At 43.0% G+C, this 21,836-nt stretch overlaps 1 long non-coding RNA gene across 1 annotated transcript in view; it reads left to right on the top strand.

The window, feature by feature from the left end:
- Window positions 1-3,853: 3,853 nt before the first annotated feature.
- Window positions 3,854-21,836, top strand: part of LOC133265990 (uncharacterized) — a 30,709-nt gene continuing 12,726 nt past the window's right edge. The window contains exons 1-2 of the long non-coding RNA XR_009742215.1: window positions 3,854-4,257; window positions 4,381-4,773. This is a non-coding gene — a long non-coding RNA (uncharacterized LOC133265990). The remainder of the gene's footprint in view (window positions 4,258-4,380; window positions 4,774-21,836) is intronic.

Raw genomic sequence — 21,836 nt, 5'->3', positions numbered from 1 at the left:
TCTCAGTGATGTCTCTCCCTATGGGGGCTACTGCCTGTATTCCATGTGACTTGATAAAATGGAAAAATGAGTTAGATTTCTGCTTTTAAGTAGCTCTAACGTCTGGTACAGAAAATACCAAGCTGTTGCATTTTATTTGGGTCCAAAGACTGTTTGGGTCTGCTTTTCTCTGGGACATCAGTGGGAGCTTTCCTCTTGGAGTATGTTTAGAAAAGACCCTTTGGCTCCCGTAGTAGAGTTCAGTGCCATTTCCAGTTGCACACTGCCCCCTGATTACAGAGTACTGATAAATATCCTGAGAGTTTGTCGGTAGATACAATGGTCTGCAGCACCCTTCTACACCAGCTGCTTCTCTGGGTGATGCTAGGTGCTGCTTAGGGAGGTACCCAGGAGGGATGGCGGCATTTGGCATTAGGACATCCTGCTGATTTAATCTCTGCCTACCTCCCATTAGAATATTGCAGTGTGTCAGACCAGGGGAAATGAGCCTTTGGGTTTCCCCCATGGGGACCCTGGGTGATCACGGTGGGAGTGAACAGAGGATGCAGGTTAGTGAACTGCTGCGCCACGTGCTGGCAGCCGGGTCTGGGTTCCCACTCCTAGTTTTGGTGGTACCTTCTCAAGTGCCACTGATGGCCTCCATAGGCCACAGTCGGCTTTGCATGAAACGTTCCTGCCTGAGCTGGTCCTTTTAGTTGCATTTCTTCAGTGCGTCTTGACGACTATCCTCTTTGTGGAGAGTATCCTGAATTCTGGTCCTATTTTGGTACCGTGACCCTCAACTCAACTGGTTCTAGAGTTTCTAGTGACCCTCATGAAACTCTTTGCTTCAGGGGTTTTTAATTTTTGCCTGCAGCAGAAGCTAAACCCACTACCGACAGACAGTGCTTAATTCCACCATGGGCATTTTTTTTCCAAAACATGTGACAGTAATTCTGGTTTGTGCAGCGCCATCCATCTTAAGCAGAACAAACATCCCATGCAGCTTTCTCACACATGGAGAATGACGGCGGATTTTGGCACATAGCATCTGCTGCATTTTCCGTGGCTGCAGATCTCTGTCACAGTGGGAGGCCCTGGAGCCTCCCAGGTCCCCTTGTACTTTCCGGCCATTCTGTGACCCTGCTCTTGAGGTATCAGTATCACACCAGCATGGGAAGGTAAACCCTGGGATGGTTCTGGATGAAGACCTGCAAAATTCATGGCACCCCCACAGGGCTTTTAGCTTTTGACCTGCAATTATTTTAATTAATAATAATTTTAAGGCATTATTCATCATCAAAGGCTGATCAGACTTGATTTTTGTCCCACGCTGGGATCATCTGTTGGTGATGATTGCTTTCTATTATTTTTTTCTGATGCAGACAGCATGAGTTGGGCCCTGCACACTTTAGAAGCCTTTGGAAAATGCTGTGTATTTGTGTTTCAGCTGTGCAATATCTTTAATTGCCAAGTGAGGTATTCCAAAATCAGTGTTCCAGCTACCTGGGAAGGGAGTGACACCACCTGTCATTCCCGTGCATGGCATTTGGGTTAAAGTGGAGATTTGGTTAAATAATGCAAAATTTGGGCTGTCAATTGTGAGAGGAGCAGAGCTCCCACGATTCTAGAGATGGAATGTGCCAGAGGCAGGTCAGGATGGGGGGAGGGGCTGTGCTGAACCCCCCCCTGAATTTCTCTCCCGTGCTTGGAGATCTACAACTATTTTCCTTGGCAGTAGCAGCTGAGATACTGCCAACAATAAAGCCAGCAGCTCTGCCCCCATAAAATGCTGGAGACAGTACATTAAACCCTACCAAGGCAGTTTTACTACTGCGTATCTCTTGGCTTCATAAATGTATATTAGAGAAGCCATTTTATACATTAATGGGATTATTTCACAAGACACAGAGAAGTAACAGAGCCCTTTTATCACTGGAGTTGTGGTAAATAGTCTTAGGACTAATTATTAATTACTGATAATAATTGGGAGCACTTTCCCAAGGGAAGCTGTTACACAGGCTTGTTGCAATGTCTTACTGACAAATGTTGATGTGTTTTCTTGAAAAACGTGGGTTTAAGGCCATCAGCCGATGATTCCCTCAGCTGCATGGCTGTAACAGATGTGTATTTTTAAATGAAAATTTGTGAGGGTTATGCTACCCTGCAAAATGACACAACTAAAAAAGAGACCCTCTGGAAGATAAAGGTGTGCATACAGGAAATACCAGTTCCTACAGGAAGAAAGGCTGCTGGCTCTGAAGGAAAAATGAATGGGAATGAACCCTCAAACTCTTCTGTGCAACCCCATGAGATGTCAGGCAATGAGGGGATAATGGTGAGAGAGTGGGACATGATAGGCAGCTAGGATATGGGAGGTCCTAGTTTTTACCTCTGGTTGAGCCTTCATCCCCTCACCCCTGTAGTTAAAAGCTCCTTAATCACAGTTTCCTCAACAAATTGGCCCTCCAAAATAGGTTAGAAATGAGCTTATAACCAGCAGCCCTGACAGGGTCAAAAGAGAGGGTGTTGAGCAACAGGGCACCAGCTACTCCCTACAATGGTCTCTCTTGCCCCCAAGGACAGTGGCAATGATCTTTGCCAGCAGTGACCAGAGCAGCCTGGCCATGCAGAGTGACTTCAACGAGAAACCTTGCTGGAGTGCCTTGAGAGCATTGTGTTAACCTGCTGAATTATGGAAAAAAGAGGAAAATGCTGGGGTGTGTGGGTGTGGGGGTGTGTGTGTGCTTCTCCTGACCCCCCCCCCCCCCCCCCCCCCCAGCCCCCCATGCCCTATTTATTTAGTAGTGTAATAGTCACTGGAAGTTGAAATAACAGGACTGATTGTTTTCTTTCTTTACAGCAGCCTGGTCTGGGTTATGGCCACTTTTGGAGCACTTTTGGAATAATTTTGCTTCTTGTGACGGCTCATTCAGGGAGTTGCTCTGGATTTTACCCTCTGGCAGATGGTTTGCATTCCGTCTTAGGAAAAGCATATTTCACAAAATAATTACTTCTGTAGCTCTTTGCATGTTCTCAGTTGAAGATGCTGCCCTAAAGCCAGTGCAACATCTGAGCATGGATGTTAAGGGCTCCAGTATGCAGCTCTTGCCTGGCCATCTTGGAGGATGCAATATGCTGTAGGTTTGCACCACCAAAGGCCAAATATGGCTACAAGAGAGCTCCTGAGAAATGACAAAAGTTGAAAGACAGAGTGAGGTTGGGGGGGGCTTTCTGCCTTTTACCCCTTGACTGGAGACCCACTCTCCATCCCCTGCAACTGATGGGCTCACAGGGAGCTTCCCACCCCTACCACCACTTTGGGCAAAGGCATTTTTCTCCCCAGTGCCTACAAGTGATTAATCACAGCAATAAGGTGCTGTACAAGGAGAGGTAAGGTGACCAGAAGAGCTTATCCTCATCTCCTGTGTTGGGCAGTCTGAACTTTGAGCCAGTTCACCTACAGGTACACAGAACTTAAAATGAAGCTGCTCAAGGCTTTTTTTTAATCTCTTCAGATGGGTTCAGACTCCAGATACAAAACTTCCTGCTCTCACCAACAAGCAAGTGCCAGGAAGGTTTCTGTTGCTGCTCATCCCTAGCTCACATCTCCTCACATTGGCACAAGGCTGCCAAAACACCTGACTGTGGAAGGAAAGTGGCTTATATTTTAAGGAGATCCAAAAGGTTGTAAAAGGAAGAAAAATAGTAATGCAAATGCAGGCCTTCTGACTGCTCCACAGGACATAGGATCATTAAAAAAGGTGCAAAGTAAAACAACTGTTCGTGAGAAAAAAAATGACTGTTCAAAGTCATTCTCATTTTCTTTCCTTCTCTGATCCTCTCTCATTTTCCCTCCCACCACTCCTCCTGATTGCTCTTGAAATAGCCATAGCACCTCTTTTTTATTCAATAGAGGAGAGGCAAAGACACTCCAGAGCATTCTACTGTGTCGGTGCCATGAAACATGGCCCTGATGACAGGAGAGCCTTTTCCTGCTCTATGTGCACAAATGCACTGATGTCTGGGATTATTCTGGAAGCAGCTGAATAACTTGTTAGGCCATAACTGCCTTCATTGAGCATACAATGCCAGCTGCTCTGCCAGCTAGGACTGGGAGGCAGCTCCTTTTGGGCTGAGTGAACTGCATTAGGGTGATCCAGCTGATTTTGGCAGAAATATTGGCTACAGCTGCTTCAGGTCCAGCTGCAAATGGCCTATCCAGCAAGCAGGAGCAATGCCCCTCCTTTAAAAGCCCCAGAGCCTACAACTAGGCAGGTATGGCAGCTTGGCTCTTTAGTATTTTTTTAGTCTATTGGGTAGAAGTTGCTGAAAGTTTGTTTTTTAAAAAAACGGAGCAACTTCTTTTTTTTTTCTTTTGTGCCTTACATTGGTTTACAGGTGCCTGCGTATGCCCTTCTGCTGGTCAGCCATCCTCTCTGACCAAGTCTTATGTAGAGAACATGTAGTGGAGTGTTTAACTTCATCAGGAAAGCAGCTCCATGAGGCACAAACTGCAGTACTCAAATAAGAAAGCGCCCTATCACAGATGTGTACTTTCTGGCAAAGGTGAGATCTTCCCATATCCTGTTCATCTCCCCTTCATGCTCCATCTGCTTCATCAAAGTCTTCCTTGCGTTTGTTTTTGTTGCAGACCAGTCAAACACAAAAGAGAAGCTATAAAGCAAAATAACTCCTTTTCTATTTCATGCTATTTATTTTTCATCTTATGACAAATACAACTTTATGTTGGCTTTTCTAGATGGTAACATCAGGCTGGTTCATTTAGACAAGGTTTTTTTTTATTTATTTTTTAAATTATTTTTATGTAGGTATTTAGAGGGGGATTCCTCTTTAAAATCCACCAGGAGGAAATCTGTGAAGATTGGATGGTGCATGGGGGAAAAGCTGATGTTGGTCCTCGTGTATGAAATGCATGTCCTTGCTCTGCTTCTTGTAGAAGGGAAGTTGAAGGAGCTGCTGTCACCTTGAGAATTCAGTTCGTGACTAAAGCAAGTAAGCGATTAGTATGGCTGGGAATTGCTGGGAAAAGCATGTGTTTCCTGGGGGAAAGTTGAGGGAGCTGCTTCAGCTCTGCCAGCGCTTGCAGCAGGATTTCCAAGTCGGTGTCAGCGACAGAAACTCTGGAGGGAGCTGCAGTGCAGTGTTAGCACACCTTCCCCCCCCCCTCCCTTTTAGCCAAAATTGAGCTTTAAAGAGGTGGTGTTGGTGTTGGCCTTTTGAAAGTGGATTTATTTTTGAGTGATACGAAAGGAAATTGGTTTGGTTATCTCTGTTTCCAGAAGCTGCAAATGCAGGAACTTAAGTGGTTGCATGCATTATTAACCTGTGCCTTTGCTGGTCAAATTTGAGTGTTTTTCATCAGTGTTATGAAGTTCTGGGTTCTGTGCTGGATATCCCCTTCCTCTGCAATACAGGTGGATAAAACTACAAGATATAGACACCAGCTGTGGAAACCAAAACAACCAAATAATTTTCATGGCTTTTGAGTGTTGTTGCTCTTTTTTGAGATGGTGGTTACAGAAGGGGATGGGTAAACTGAGACATAAACCCCTGAAATGTATGTGTTTAAAACCAAAACTGACAAAAGAGAGCACTTAGATGTGTATAAACTACAGGCAGGACATTTTTTGTTGGCAAAAGACTGCTGAGAAGCAAAGCTGTCCAACCTCAAACCTAGGGTTAGAATCATTAAAGAAAAGCCTTATCAAAGGCTGACCTGGAGTTTATGTGGTTTTCCTTACCTGTAGGAGTTATCCCTGGCCCTGGAGGCTGCTGAGCCATGCAGGTATTTCAGGTGTAGTGCAAGGACAGCCTGATCAGCAGCTCCTGTTTTGTGCTGTTTTTGGGAGCTGTTTCTTCCAAGGTGTTCTGTCCGCTCAGCAAGGCTTTTATTTCCTCATGAGTGAGGGAATAATTTAGGCAGTTCCTCACACCTGAGCCTGTGTGAGGACCTGGGCTGAGCTTAGGAGCCCTGGTTCAAGTCAGAAGCGCCTCGTGGTTAGAAACGTGTTATTTATTCTGGTGAAGCTGTGCTCGGTTTCACCGGAGACCTTTTCAGTAAGAATTATTACTTTATTCTGAAGGGAAATCCCCGTTTGGGGAAGGTGTTTGCAGCTGGAGCAGTGGCGAAGCCGGCGAGAGGCTGGCAGGCACTACCGACCTCTTGCTGTGCCCCCGGCTCCCCCGCCCCGGCTGAACGACCAGCTCGCGGCTCTGCAGCGCTGTGTTTGCCACGAAAACAAACGCAGATTGCGCTGTCGGGTTTTGGTTTCAAACCGGGGCACAGCGATCGGATCCTCGGCCCCTGTCCCGCCACCGGTGGCCCGTCTCGACCTCACAGCTCCTGCCCCGGCCAGGAACTGACAGCAGTGGGAGTGATCCCGTTGACAGTAAGGTGAGGGCTCAGTTCCTCGTGTTGATCCGCAGGCCAAGTACAGGCATACTTTATCGCCTCCTTCCTGGCTATCATCTGTCGCTGGAGACTAAGGAAGGTCAAGCACGGGTAAAATTAGGGTTCGGACTGTGAGCGAGCTACTGCCCTCATGGCCTTTCATCCTGAAACAGTATCAGGTGAGACGACGTCTTGCAGAAGCAAAGATTCCCAAATATTGGTGGGTACTGCAACGACTAAGAAATAGTGCTTCAGGTCTGTACTGAGATGGGGCAAGAAAAGCCCTCACCCTTTGTTCTTAAAAATCTTAAGTCTTTGTTTTAGTGTCATCTCAATTTGAGTTCTTTTTTTTTTCAGTTAGAAAGAAGTGTTTCTGCAGCATATCAGTTTAATGATAATGAACAGTGGTGTAGCGCTAGATGTCAGTAGTGCTTCACCAGTTTCTGTATCAGACCTTACATGCTTTATTTGCTCCTGGCTTTTGGCATATGATGCCCTCCCCTTATTCCGTGTTTTCCAGAATAAACATATACAAATATGCTGTCCTTCAAAATACATTTTCTCTTTGCTGTCCTTGGTGAATAACCATCTTAGGTCACCAATTTACAAAAAGGACATGTTTTCTGACATTTCAGTAGGTCATGCATAGGCTTTTTTGCTCTTAGTGTTCAATTTATAAAAGTTGCATCTGGGTTTGTAACTTGGCAAATATCCTTGCTATGTTGTTCCTCCAGCAGATGTCATGGGGGAATTCATCCATGCTGACATCTGCTGGAGGAACAGCACAGCAAGGAACAAACAATCCAGGAGGTTCCTGGGAAAGATTAATGGTAACTTTCTGACACAGGTGATGGAGGAGCCAACGAAGAAAGATGTGCTGTTGGACCTTATACTAACAAGCAAGGAGGGACTGGTTGGGGATGTGAGGATAAGTGGTAGCCTAGGTTAGAGTGACCATGAGATACTGGAGTTCAGCATCATCCAAGGAGGAAGCAGGCCAATAAGATGTCAACCCTGGACTTCAGGAAAGCTAACTTTGGCCTCTTCAGGGGCATTTTTGGAAGAATCCCATGTGAACAGGCACTAGAAAGAAGAGAGGTCCAGGAGAGCTGGTTCATATTCAGGGATCACTTTTTTTCAGGCTCAAGAACGCTGCATCCCCATGGGTAAGAAATCAATCAAAGGGGGAGGGAGACCTGCATGGCTGAAAAGTCGGACACAAGCAGAAGATGTACAGCAAGTGGAATCAAGGACAGGCTGCTTGTATGAATATAACATGTTGTCAGAGTATGCTGAAATGTAATGAGGAAAGCCAAGGCCCATTTGGAATGATATCTGGCCAAGGATTTCAAGGACAAGGACTTCTTCGGATGCATCAATAATAAGAGGAAAACTATGGAAAATGTGGGCCCACTACTGAATGGAGCAGGGACCCTTGTGATAGAGGACACAGAGAAAGCAGAGATTCTGAATGCTTTCTTTGCTTCAGTCTTCAATGCCAAGGCCAGTCCCCAGTAGTCCCTGACCCAAGACACAAGGGATAAGATCTGGAGAAAGGAAGTCTTTTCTTTGGTTGAGGAGGATGAGTTAGAGATCATTTAGACAAACCTGACTTCCACAAGTCCATGGGCCCTGACTGATGCACCCCCAAGTGCTGAGGGAGCTGGTGGGCATCACTGCTAGACCACTCTCGATCACCTATGAAAGGTCATGGCAATCAGGAGAGGTGTCTGAGGACTGGAAGAAAGCAAATGTTACCTGAGCCTTCAAAAAGGGCAACAATGAGGACCCTGGGAACTACAAGGCAGACAGCTTCACCTCAGTCCCTGCAAAGACAATAGAACAGCTCATCCTGGAGGTCATCTCGAAGCATGTGGAAGACAAGAAGACGATCAGGAGTAGTCAGCATCGATTCACCAAAGGGAAATCATGCTTACTTAACCAACCTGATTGCCTCCTACAATGGGATGACTGGCTGGATAGAAGAGGCATTGAATATTGTTTATGTGGATTTCAGCAAGGCTTTCAGCACTGTCTTGTATGGCATCCTTGTACAGAAGCTCAGGAAGTGTGGGCTGGATGAGTGAACGATGGTGAGATGGAATGAGAACAGGCTGAATGGCAGGTCTCAGAGGGTTGTGGTCAGTGGTGCAGTCTAGTTGGAAACCTGTAGCTAGTGCTGTCCCAAGGGTCAATGTTGGGTCTGGTATTGTTTAACAGCAGCCTTGGACACAACTCCAGGGAAGGCTGTCCTGCATGAGGAACTTCTTATTTTTAACAGTATTAGTAAATCAAGAAGCAAATAAGTTCTGTGTAAGGGAATGTTGCTTTTTAAAGAAGTGTTATCACCATATATTCCCCAGCTGTGCAATGTAGGTATGCACATCTTGTCTACACTCCTTACGCTATCAGTTTAAAGATAGAAAACAAGAGCTGCAATATTTGCTTTTGTGGCATCTCTGTGCCTTCCTTTTGGGAGCTGTGTTTTTATGATCAGCTACAACTGTCACACCAAGTCAGCCAGCCTGGAGAGTAAGTTTCCTTCTAGTGAAATATGCGTGATCAAAATATGACCTTTTAATTCATTCTTTTTCTGAGATTTCTTTTTAAAATAGTGTTTCTGTGTACTAGGCTTGCTTTAGTCTTCTGACTTTGCAGGCTAATTTCTTTGTGCTTAGTTTGAGTTGACACTGTTACATTCCATACAGGGTCAGACTTGTGCAAAACCACTAGGATGTTTGTGCTATGTGGGAGAGCATAGTGTTCTCCATGGCAGTCTCGGGTTAAAGAGTAATTCATCCAGAGCTGGATATTTCTCCTTCATGAAGCAGCTTAAGGCATCCTCAGGAAATATTTCTTTAAGAACAGAAATAATTCATGTGAACACGATGTGAGATGTCTTCAGAAGCCCCTTAGCAACAGATTAACTTTTTCAGCAACTTTAGTGCATAAAATATTTTATCGGTACTTGGTCACTAGGGTATGAGACAGTTTCTGTGGACAAAATTCATATGTTCCAATTGCTCCAAGTCAAAATAAGTAAAACCTAACAGAAATTACTTAATTATTTACTTTTAGGCTATTGGTTCCTGAGTGTGGCTACATCCAGTAATGTTATAAAAATGTGTTCATCTGGTATTGTTTTGCAGGAGATGGTTTTACACTGAATTTTGCAAGCATGGGGCTTCCTTCTGCTTTGCAGGCAACTCTCAGAGAACTAAAGCGAAGATTAAGAATGCAGATGTATGTCTAGAAAGTAAAGGTGACAGGCAGAGAAACTACAAGAAAACTTCTTTCCTAGGGAAGCTTGGCAAAGGCTGTTATGTGGTAGGAAAGAATCCAAAGGAGGTTAACAGGGTAGAGAGGACAGGCTTTTAAATATATTCCTGCCCTCTCTATTGAGCAGAGGAGTGAAAGACTGATATGTGTGCACTTGGGAGTATACTACCCCCCTCCTTTTTTGGCTGGGATCTCTGAGTGGTGTGGTGGTGGCTCCTCAGACTGTCCCATCTGATTCCCATCAGAGCTGTCACTGTTGGGGGGCTTACAAGGCCTTACACAAAATTATGTTGTAAACCATCAAAATCTTGCTGCTGCTTGCTTGCAGTGAAGTTGTACAGCAGCTCTGCTGTGCTTTACACCAGTCGGCAGCAAAAGGGGGACTCTGTGACTCTGTCTGGTCTAAGTTACAGGCCCAGGTTTGTGTCTTGGAAAAAACAGCTGAGTGGGCTGTTTGTAGCTGCTGTTGCTTTTAAGACCAACAAACCCTGTGATCCAGAAGATAAGCTTTTAGCTTCATTCTCCGTGCTGAACCCTGATACAAAGTCAGTCTGTCTCCCATGGGGCAAGCGAGGCAACCTGTGATGTTGTTGGATGCTGTTTTCAAGAACCTGGACACTTTTTGTGCTTATAGGAGTCTATAGGTAGACATACTGATCATGCAGACAATATGAGGAGTATTTTTTTTGTAGTGGAGAAGAGCTGAGAAACAAACTACTAAGTATAAATTGTGTAGGGTAGCTGGAACAAACTAGGAGTAAAATTACGATAGATGAAATATGAGGCCTCTTGCCCATTAGATAGGTCTATGTGACACAGATGCATGTGACAGAATGCATATGTATGTTTCTATGCATTGTGTGCACAATCTATTGCAATTTATATAGGTGTAGGTAGGAGGGACAGCTGTTACAGAGTTGCTCAGTCTGAAAACAGCTGTGGCCATCAGTCCGCAAAAACTTCAGGTTTACAGCAGGGAAGGCAATAGCTGGAGTGATGTATTCTGTTACTGCCCAGCAGCAAAGGTGGGCACTCTTAATCACTACATGAGTTGTCACTTTGAAAGACTGCTGTATGTAATTGATGGGAACACTTGTGCAATCTTACTGTCCACCTGACAGGGAACATTGCTGTCCAGCCCCTGAGAACTACAGTCAAAGACTAACCAAAACTTAAAGGAAAAGGTTAGGAAGCCTGTGCAATTGTGAATCTGTGCAAAGGAGTGTCCTCTTGAGTATCTCGCTGTTTTCAGTATAAGCTGGCATTGCTTTGTAAGGTTCCCTCCTGAAAACCTGTGTGTATTCTGTGTTTGCTGGGTGGCATCAGCTGAACTGAGTTTTGCAGCTAAAGGTCGGGGAAATAATTCTTTAAAAAACTGTACAAACTCTGTATATACTCTGTGTACACAGACTTTCTTGAAAACAAGTACAATTTGCTTTTCCTTTGTGATTATTTCCAGTACTAGGAATTGGGTTAGGTGTTACTGTTAAGCAAAGGCTTCCCAGCTTTGCTTCTCTTCTATGGAAATGAAGATAGACAAAGGTGACTGGCTCTATTCACTCCCAAGAATGTGTAGTAGCACTTCTAGTTAAGAACAGGAGAAAGTGTTGTGGAATGATAATGTGGGTGATACTGGTGTTAAAAGCTTGAGAAGACAGATAAGCACTACAGGTATGAAGGAGTTATCATATACTTGAACTGTACCTTTGTAATTAGTCATGGATAATTATATCTTCCAGTAAGATACTGTTAGCTGTATGGGTTGCTGGCATGAGTATCTGGTTGCTTGATGCCAACAAAGTAGATTCTATAAATGTAGCCATGTAAGTAAGGATTTAATGTACTTAAAAGTGATTTCAGTAAAATTATTCATTTATTCTTCTCACTTTAATCTCATTGTATCCCCATATGTTAGTAGCAGACCTGAGTTGAAACAGCTGGACAGCTGAATTTTTAAAACAAAAATGAAGGTAAAGATGCTGTACAATTTCTTAAATTGTTCCCTGAAAGCTGAGCTTCATCCTGTCCTCCAAAATAGGATTATGAATTTTAAAGGATTAAATGCTCTCATTTCAAATCTCTTAATGAATTGTGATTAATTCTAGTTATTTTTTTCTCAACTTGTGTTTGTCAGAAAAATAACTAGCTAATACAAGAACCTTTTCAGATCTATGATGATAAAGCTTAACCCTGCGATGTGCAGGTCTGGACACTGTGAACTCATATTCTGGACAGGTGCAGTCAGTAGGACTGAGGTCTTGCTGATATTGGCACGTGTTTGAGATCCCATCTCACCTGTGAGCATGGTGGATTATTTACCACTGCTAATTTGTGGGTTTTTTTTTTGTCATATTAGCACAATGAGATGTGTTGCGGTGATGAACGGTGGTCAAGAATGAAATAGAAGAAAGCTTGCTAAGAAACCTTGTGTTTGTTCTAGAATCACAAATGAGTCCGGCTTCAGATTTATGTATGATTTAGAAGAAGACTGGGCTGGTGAAGTTAAATATTACCTGGGTGTGTTTAAGGAACTCTGGCACTGCAGGCAGTGATTTTTCAAGGTCATTCCTAGGGCACCCTGGCATTTCTGGGCACAGCTACCTTTCCTGTACCCTGTTCCTCCTGATGTGTTATACATCGGCTTGTCCTCTCCTTGTACAGTTTCTGATGGGCTTTCCTATAGTCACACCAGAAGTAAGAGCAGGTCCTCAAGTAATAGGACCTTCCCCTACCTCTGCTTGGGACAGTTTTCAAGAAGGGCCATAAAAAAGGCTCCATCATCTCTTCTGCTTTTATCTTTCATCAGACTGTGGTGGTGAATTTTACAGTGGTGGAATTCACCACCACATCAGGTGTTGAATTTTTCAGTGACCTCTTGTATGCATTTTCAGAGATGCATTTCCAATGGTGTCCTAGAAATAACCCATTTGCATACATAACCTGCCCCAGAAGGCTCTAGTGAACCCCAAAAGTCAGGAGGTAGTTTCACATCAAGAGGTAAATAGTTGTCTGGTCAGATTTAGAGCTGCTGAAAGACTAAGCATGGTACCAGCACAAACCATAGTGTGTGCTTCTTCCCAAAGTAAGAGGAGCTTTGGGGGTAAGAGGCTAAGAGTTTCAGGCTCCTTTTCCCATTACTGGTCTTGGGTAGGACTGTTTGCAAATACTGGTTCTCAAATCCATAGAAATTAATAAAGTATCTGAAACCTTCCATTAACCTTCAAATAGTATTTACAAATTTTATTGTGAATATTCATTTTATTAATTTGGTCATAAAATATTCCAATATTCAATGTGGAATTTAATAAGCTGCAGTGTTAAAGTAAAATTGCTGGAATAGAAACAAAGTAGCTGTAAGTCTTCCTGAAGGAAGATGATCTAGGAGTAGTGGCAGAGACAAGAGGTCACTGTCCTCACAGGAAGAAATGGGGTGGATTGGGGCGGAGGAGATTTTTTTTGTACTGTGAGAATTGTGCTTGTTTTGAAGTGAAGGGTAGGAAGAAGTTAGTGATACACAAATTGTGGAAGAATGGACTATAGAAACAAGTAAATTCCCTCAGTAGGACACGTGCAGTCCAGGGGGACTTTTGATTCACAAGGCAAAGGAGTGCTGTGCTGATAAGGGCACTTATGCATGACTTGAGAGAGGGCTTTGTCCCTGGTTTTGCTGTTGACCTTGCACCTCTGTATTTCTTGCTCTTTTCATCCTCTGCCTTGTATATTTAGACTGTGTTTCTTTGTATTATGGCCAGCCTGCTGGAGAGTGTGCATTCATGCAAGACCTTGGCCAGGGACTGCGTGCACTTTTGTCATAGAAATAAATAGTCTTTAGAATGCACAGGACAGCTGTAGAGCATAAGATAGAGGTGACGCTCTTTGGTGCCATTTTTGATAAGCTGGCAGCAGTGTCCTGCATATAAAGAATTTTTCTTATTTGTTTTTGAAAAGCAGCCTGCTATCCTGCTATGCAGTGGGGGAATCAAGGGCAGCAGCAGTAGTAGGGGTTTGGAAGACACTTGATTGTGTGGTATCTAGCAAAAGAATGCTAACCAGTCTGAGTGTTCTTACAGCCAGGGCTAATCAGGTATTAGCCAGAAGAGCTATGGGGTTCAGATAATAGAGGAGTTTAACAGTTACTAAACTCAGCTGTGCTGCAGAATCCTGCATATAAATGCAGGTATAGAAAGGCATCCCAAAAGATGCTGTTTTTAATGGTTTTCTATCTTCTAATTGCTAGGTATGAGTGAAGATGTGAATCTCTGTTAGATTCGAGTCTACCTCTCCATAGTGATGTACTGACATAACTAAACCTGGAGACTTTTGTATTACAGATAAAGCTAGCTACCTTATCAGAAGTGGTTTTTGAAAAGAAAAGTTTTAGAAGGTGGCTTGTGGCAGTTTAAAAGCAGAAGATACCTGCGGGTAAGGAACCAAGCAAGCTTATGTGCTGTTGAAAAAAGAAAACTGAAATCAGAGTTCTTTGAAACAGATATTAACTTGAATGCTTTTTTTTTTTTTTTTTGAACAAGAACAGGGGAGAACAGGACTGGCCTAGTGCTGGCATCTCCTGCAGGCAGACATATGTTCTTGTCCTGGCCATGAATTGGTTCAAATGGAGCTTCCTTACCTGGGACCAGAACATGCAGAGGATGTGGCTTTAGCAAGGGCTGTGTGACTTGGACATGTCAGTGATTCCCCAGCCTTGTATTATACCAAGATGCACGTGGTATTGTCTTGCCTCCAGCTTGGAGGATAAAAAAATGGGTCTGGAAAAACTAATGCAACTTCTTGTCCTATGACAGAAGATGCTCACCCAGCAGCTAGCTGTCATCTGCTGTTTGTTATCAGCCTGTTCCTGCTTTGGGAGCCTGAGATTTAAAAGCCATTTTACTGCTAGGGTCTCTCTGTACCACAGAACAGGATCTCCATAAAGCATAGAACAGCCTTTGTGACAGATACTGTAGGAAATATCACTAGGAAATGTAGCCTGAGGGTATGAGTACTCTGGGAGTTTTTTTTGTAACTGTTATTTCCAGAATAAAGCTACTAATTTTGGCTCTTAATTCTGCTCATGTTCATTAGGCAGATTTTGTGCCTTGAAATGTATGCTGTTGAGTAAGAGAGGGGTAAGAAAGGTCAGTGGGGACAACCTGAGAAGACTGGAAAAAAAGGTAAAACTGGTAAAATGGAGCAGAGAAGTAGTGAAGAGGGAGTGGAGCTGCCTCTGGTTTTCAAGCTGGGAAGTGGTCAGGCTGGAAAGTGAAGAACAGTTGAGAAATGAGTGCCAGCAGTCAAGTTGCTGAGGATGGCAGTAAGGAAATCCCACTGTGAAGACCCTGACAGAGGGAGTGTGGGGATGACAGCGGGTGGAAATGTAACCCTGCCAGAGAGCATGGGTTAAGAAGAAGTGTTTGAAGCTCTGTGAGCAGAAGACAAGCTTTTTTCCCTACCACTTTTGCAATTGCTTCTTGTGCAGATTTTTTTCATTTTCAACTTTCCATGAGTGGGTCTGACAGATGTGAAAGGATTGTGCTGGAGCTGTCAGGGCACCTGGGGTTGATTGGTAGAAAACTGCAGCTCTGTGCTTGCCCTTGCAGGCTTTACCTACAGATTTTGAGTCTGTCTGTGTGGCAGAGCATGTTAAGGAAAGGCCATGCCCAGTGTCCTTTTGTGGGCTTGCTTTTTTTTCTGTTGTCCCTCTGTCTTTTTTAATCCACAGGTAAATGTAGGCAGCAATCTGTAAGAAAACTATAACCTGAAGCAAAGAAACTGTTTCAAGATTTGTGTCTTGAACTTCTCATCAATGTTATGTCTTCACTGCCTCAATCAAACTGGTTTTCATTTTAGTGGTAGGCGCTGGGATTTTTAAGCCATTATTGCAAGGATGTAAGTCACTGTTACTGTTCTACAGACCCCAGGAAAGTGGGTCCCTCTTAGAGAAAAATAAATGCAGAGGGTTTAACAACAGCAGTCACTTTTGTCCTTGGAATTGTGTCCAAAAGCAAGTTGTTTGCCCTACACCCTGGTAGGTGTGCTGTGCCCCTGATCGTTGTTTTTTGTTCACTGTACTCTTTTGTGTCTCTGCAGCTGCTGCTGCCTTTGCCAGTCCTATTGAGGTGAGCCATTGCCATCATCCGCTTCAAATTCAGTGAAGCTGTTTTGCAGCAGCAAGAGGATAGGAAAGGTGCTTTCCTTTACTTACCACAAAAAAAAAAGCTGCTCTTGAGCCTATTCTGATAATCCTCTGGGTCCCTCTCTGCAGGAGGAAGTGTTTGGGATTAGCTGGGTTAAGTATACTCTTTTTTTGAGTGCTGGCTGTTTTCATTTGTAACTGCTTTTAAGCAAAAGTTGTCACTGACAGCCTCTGCAAGGTTAAGGATCTGCAGCCAAAGCCAAGTGTCCCTGGAGATGTTTTCTTTGGCTGGCACAGGAAAGTGTGGCCTTATAATATCCACTATAGCTCTACCATGTATCCGTTTATTGCAACACTGCTAACAGGAAGTAATATCTTTCACCATTTTAATGATAACAAGTAAGCATTCTGTCTTTGGAGGGGAAAAAAAATAACCTAAGCCTTGAAGGGCTCCCTAGAAGATTTTTTTGGTCCAAAGAATATGAAATCCTGAACTGGCATATATTAGACACAGGATGTTGTGAAAGGATAAAGAGGTTTCAGAGATACAACTTGGTGACTGCTCAGAAGTGGTGACCTCAAGGCATATTTGTACCAAGCATTCAGCAGGTAACTTCACAGAGTTATCCAGTGAAGTACAAACTGAAAGGTATTAATCAGACTGTGACAGTCTAAAATATGTTTATCAGAAGCTCCTGTCTTATTTTGGTAAAGTTTTTAACAACCTGCCATGTTGATAAACTAGAGATGTAGTTCCCTGGGTTATCAAAGCCAGTTAAATTGGTGTTCTAACTCTTTCCAAGTGAGACATTACACGTGTTCACTGTTGCTCTTGCTAGTAATGTTGGATCCTGTTTGTATATAAAGCACAGAGAGATGATTCACTCCAAAATTATGGAGTGGCCCTTTAGAGAGAAGCAAAATTGGTGTTCACTCTAACCAGTTTATTGTAAATCTGAGTCTCTCAGCAGCAGCAGCAAAGTACTCCAAGCACTTCCTGGACTGTGGTGTGTTAGCTGTCTTGGAAGATGTTATATCACGTCTGAGTCCCAGCGCTGGGGATAGTTATTCAGTTTGTGTGATTGCCCGAATGAATCTCTATCTGCTTCCAAAACTATGAGCAAAATAGTCTTCCCTTTGACACGGGTCTGTGCCTGCTAGTGAAGATGATAGCTGTCAGAGTTGGGTTTTTTTATTGTTGTGAGTTAAAGCTTTTTTTGTATATGGAGGTAGCTGACTGAGGCTGTTTCTTCTGAAGGTGCATGTATACTTCAGATGCTTTTGTGTTTTACCAAGATTTGTATTGCCCTAGGAGCTGCTTAGGTACAGAAAATCCCTAAACTCCACAGATAAATCCTTGTGATTTTTCGGTGATTTATAGCTGCTGGATATAGAAAATATTGGAACATTTCTTCCACAAACTGCCCCAGCAAAACTGATCGTGGAAAACACTGTTAGAATGCAAAAGGGATGGTGAATATGTGTTTCAGAGCAGCACCTCAGAGCTGCATTATCTACTACCCTTACTAGGTAGAAAGGATGACTAGGTGGCAGGCTCAACTTATGCCCTTATATGAGAAGGGAGGATGTTACAGATCAGTTTTCCTTCTCTGGATACCACAGTCCAGATTAACTCCTTCTCAGCCACTTCTATACGATGCATGAGTGCGCTTAATCTGATTACTTTTTGGGGCATTTGGGCATCTCTGTGTGCTTTAGCCCCCTGAGCTGCTGTGATCCTGTGAATAACAGTTCCAAGTTTCCCCTTATGCTGAGAAAAAAACAGTGTCTACAACCTGGTGTGCTCAGCCTTTGCCTGTCTCTGGGGACTTGTTGGGTTTGAAGGTTTAGTATCCTTGGAGTGCAGCAGTGTGGGTCTGATTTTTGGTGTCATTTGGTTCTTAACATGGGCAGTAATGGATGTGAAGTGGCAGTTTTTATGGCTGTTGTGGCTTTAGGTGTTAAAGGAATATTGCTTGTTGTGAGAAAAGGGATTACAAGTTGGTACCTCGCAGACAATCTTATATTGTTCCTTAAACTTCGATACACAATATAGCTGCTTCTGGAGTGTATTTCTTCTGGGTATATGTGCTAGTGTTGACTGTATCTTAGTACATCCCATGTGTTAGCTAAAGAAAAATTGAAGTCAGAGAAACTGTATTTGCTGCTCTGACAGAACTTCTTGCTGAAAGAAGAATAAGTATAGCGAAGTATTTAAAGTTAGGAATCAGTCCAGTATTTGGTTAGATATGAGAAGCCAGATAACTTTGTAAGGAAAAATGCTGCTGTAATATCTTGAGTAGGATAATCTTGAGTGCAGATCCTCTCACAACGTGGGAGGGAGTTGCTAGAACTACCTGGATAAAAAAAAAAAAGAAAAGCTATCAGAATGTCAATGAAATAGGCCAACATTTTTCTGAAAGTTCAGTTTCTGATGATAGGATTTATAAATGCATTCCATAAGGAACAGATGCATCTCCTCTTATTTAGAGCTTGAGTGGATTTTATTCCTCATACTATGGTTATATTTGAGCACTTTTCACTTTTTTTTTTTTTTTACATTAGTGTTTCATTATTTATACATGTCCTAAAATCTCATTGAGTTTGGGTGGAAGCTGGGGAATCTCCTTCCAATATGTTGAGCCTGCGAGTAGGTGAAGAAACTATCACTGCTTGCAGCATGGGATACACTTCATACCAGAAGGCATCTTTTTTACAGTAATGGAAAGATTTGTGGGTCTGTGTAGATGTAGGTAACCTCAGAATAACTTCTGTCAGCAGAATCTGCCTTGAATTGTTCTTTGCCTCACAAAGAACCACAAAGAAGTCAAAGTGCTTAAAAAAAACAGGGCTGTTACAGACCTTTTCTGCTATGAGTATTTTAACTTATTTTGTTGCTAGGAAGCTGGGTCATGCCAGGGTAAGTGCAGTGCTTGAAATGCACTACTGTAAATGGCCATCCCCCCAGACTGACCAAAACCAGGGTTTTATTTTTTAAGAAATCAATTAAATGTCAATGGTAGGACTTTGGAGACAAAACCGTATGTTTGTTTCCCTTTTTCTCCTCTGCCCTGTAATAATGAGCAGGCAGTGCTATTAAGATGGAAAGAGAATTTTGTTTTTATCTTGTGTTGCTAAAGCAAAACAAGCAAAAAACCCCAAACCACTTTGAAAGGTACAAGTCCAAGTTAGTTACTTGGAGCTACTCATTCATGCTGATATCACTTCAAGAGGTATCTATCTTAATTGCTCATCTGTCAATTAAGCCTTGCCTCCCTGTGGAAATTCTAAGGGAAATGAAAGGATCTTCATTAACCTTTCACTGGATGATGCTATAGCACAGTGAGCACTTTTAAGAGCCATGTGCCAGCTCTGTGTTTTGTCAGCTGAGGACTAAGGTTGAATGAGTTGGTAACCAACATGCTCCTGCCACATCACCTCCTGAGAAATTACTTTCATTTCTCTAAAAAGGAGCTACAGCAGCCTCCCTGCAAAGGGGAGAGGCTTTTATTCACAGCTGTGCTTTGCAGCTGGGCAAGCCACCACAGTGGCACCGAAGGAATAGCTTCGAGCTCAGAGTTGGCAAGGATCTTGCGATGCATCTGCCTATGGAAGAGATCTCAAAGAAAACAGTTTTCACATCATCTTTCAGGGAAGTTCTCTAATCTCTCAGCCAGGTGGACAGAAAAGTTCTTCCTAGCAGGGGGCTCAGTATTACTGTTCCTCAAATAACCTGAGTTCTGGGGTATCATTACTCATGTTTCTATATAATTTTGCTTGCTTTTTGCCAACACACACTTTTAGGATAGCACATTGGTTATTTCTGCTTTGTTGTGTGACTACACTCAAAAATCTCAGGAAACTGTAGATCTAAATGCTGCGTGTTGTCCCAGTGCAACAAATTGTGGTGATAAAGTGTGTTTTGAAGCAGTCTGTGAATTGCCTGTTACCAGTGCAAGGGGGACCCAGTATGAACTTGCTGTAAGTGCAGACTTCTACTTTTGGCACAATCACATTTTCAGACATTCTGGTGGGATTGTGGCTGACACTTGGTGTTTGTGCCAAAGACTAAACTTTAAAAGAACGTTGCCCTGTAACAGCAAGATTTTACCTTGTTATTGTGCTGGTAGAATGTGTCAGGGGTATTACTATGCTCAAGTACTCTATTTTAATGTGAGAAGTTCAAAGTGCTCCACATACAAACTGTAGGTGGAAAACTGATACAGTGTACCTTCTGTGCATGCCTTAGAAACTTTACCACTGTTATTATAGGTACTTTGTCGGGGGGGGGGGGGGGGGGGGGGGCAGAATTTTCTTCTTATATTATGGTTGTGCTAACGCCCAAGATTTGTGTTTCTGGAGTACTGAAAATCCTTCAACACTTCTAGTCTGTTCCAGGCTGCAACAAAAAGCATCTGATTTCCTAAGGTTGCAAGGCTAGTAAGTGTGGGCTTTTTCTTCTTGCTTTCTGAAGTTCATTTTTGCTATTCAGTTTTTGAGTAGCTATGTTGGCTTGCTTGGCCTTCTGAGAACAGGGAGTGCGTGTCCTCTGCAGCTGCATGCCCGCTGAAGACTTGGACCTGCTGTAAAATTGGCGAAAACTGAAATTACATTGGAAGGATTAGTTACAGCTCATGCAAGTAGGGGAGCTGCTTGGTAAGTACCAAGTACTTTTCTGTGAGCTAAACCAGATTGTCCAAAAGTTGTGGCCTTTGGAATGAAGCCCCTGCATGTCACAATTTGCTGTTTTAAGGTGACATAAGGATCGAAATACGTGCATAGCTACTGGAAGAAGGGGGTTGGGTACTTCTGCTTGCTGCGGTAGGACTTTGGCACTCGTGAAGTCTCGTGTTTGTGGCTTTGGTGCTTCTGAATGCATTTGAGGGGCATCCTCCCTGATGCATATTATTGTCTTTGTCAGGGTAGCATGTGTGCCCTTCTCCAGCTCAGCAGTTTGGTGCAGGCAGCTAATGGAGTGTTCTGCGTGTTTGTATATTAGGAAAACACCCTGGAAAGGCCGTTACTGAGCCAAAGGTTTGCCTTTGCTTCGTGCTGCTTAGAAGATACTGATGTATGTGTGCCATGTACACTTATGTCCTCATCACACCTTGCCTGAAATATGCACAGCCTAGTTATCAAACTATTGAAACACTAGCTCCTGCTTATCTGCCTTAAAACAAGCAAAACCATCCTTCCTACAACACATGTGGTAAATATATAAACTCCAATCAGTATTGAGCTAGCTGGGTCCGGATTTCATATTCCTACAGTGCTGTATGTATGTAAATCATGTGAAACTGTAATATTAAACCAGCTGTCTATACTTGGCAACATTTATTGTAACAAAATAAAATGGCAGAAGTGTCTCTCAGATCAGGTCTTTAAAGCAGAGATGGCTCTATAGATGAGGCTTTAAAAAAGGCCCTAAAGTTCCTGACAAACCCATATTTTTTTTTGTGTGTCACTTTGCTCTGTTTCATAGAATCTGTATTGTAGAAATCTATTTTTTTTTTCCCCTAAAATAGCCTGTACCCCTGCACTTGATGCATTCAAGTGCATGTCATTTGGTAATGTTGTCACAGCAGACTTTTATAACCTTTGAATAATACTGCCTTTTGTTAGATTTCTCTGCAGTGCCATGCCTAGACCCAGTTGCACTTCATTTCACTGGTCATTAGCTTTTGCTTAGTCTAACTCTCATAAATTCAATAATTCATTTGATGGGTTAAAAAAACAAAGAAAAGGGATCAAAGAACCAAATGTTTTATGGAGACTGGAACAGGAATCGTTGACTATTTTCTCTGTTATTGATGTATAATCTAACATTGAGGAATAAATACTTATGTGATGCTGAAGGAGTAGGACTGAGAGATGTCATTTGTAGGATGACCAGTTGTCAGCAAGTCCTGCTAGAGATTACCTCTTAAATTTAGGATCCTGCACTTACAGCAGACCTGGTGTTAGAAGCTATTTCTTCTGCTGAAGTGACAAAATATAAAATTTGGGGCTGAAACACCATTATGCATCACA

This window comes from Pezoporus flaviventris, unplaced genomic scaffold (assembly GCF_033815535.1).
Source record: "Pezoporus flaviventris isolate CSIRO_AGI_PZ_B2104156 unplaced genomic scaffold, CSIRO_AGI_Pfla_v1 ptg000001l, whole genome shotgun sequence".
Taxonomy (NCBI): Eukaryota; Metazoa; Chordata; class Aves; order Psittaciformes; family Psittacidae; genus Pezoporus; species Pezoporus flaviventris.
This window is presented reverse-complemented; position numbering and strand designations above follow the sequence as displayed.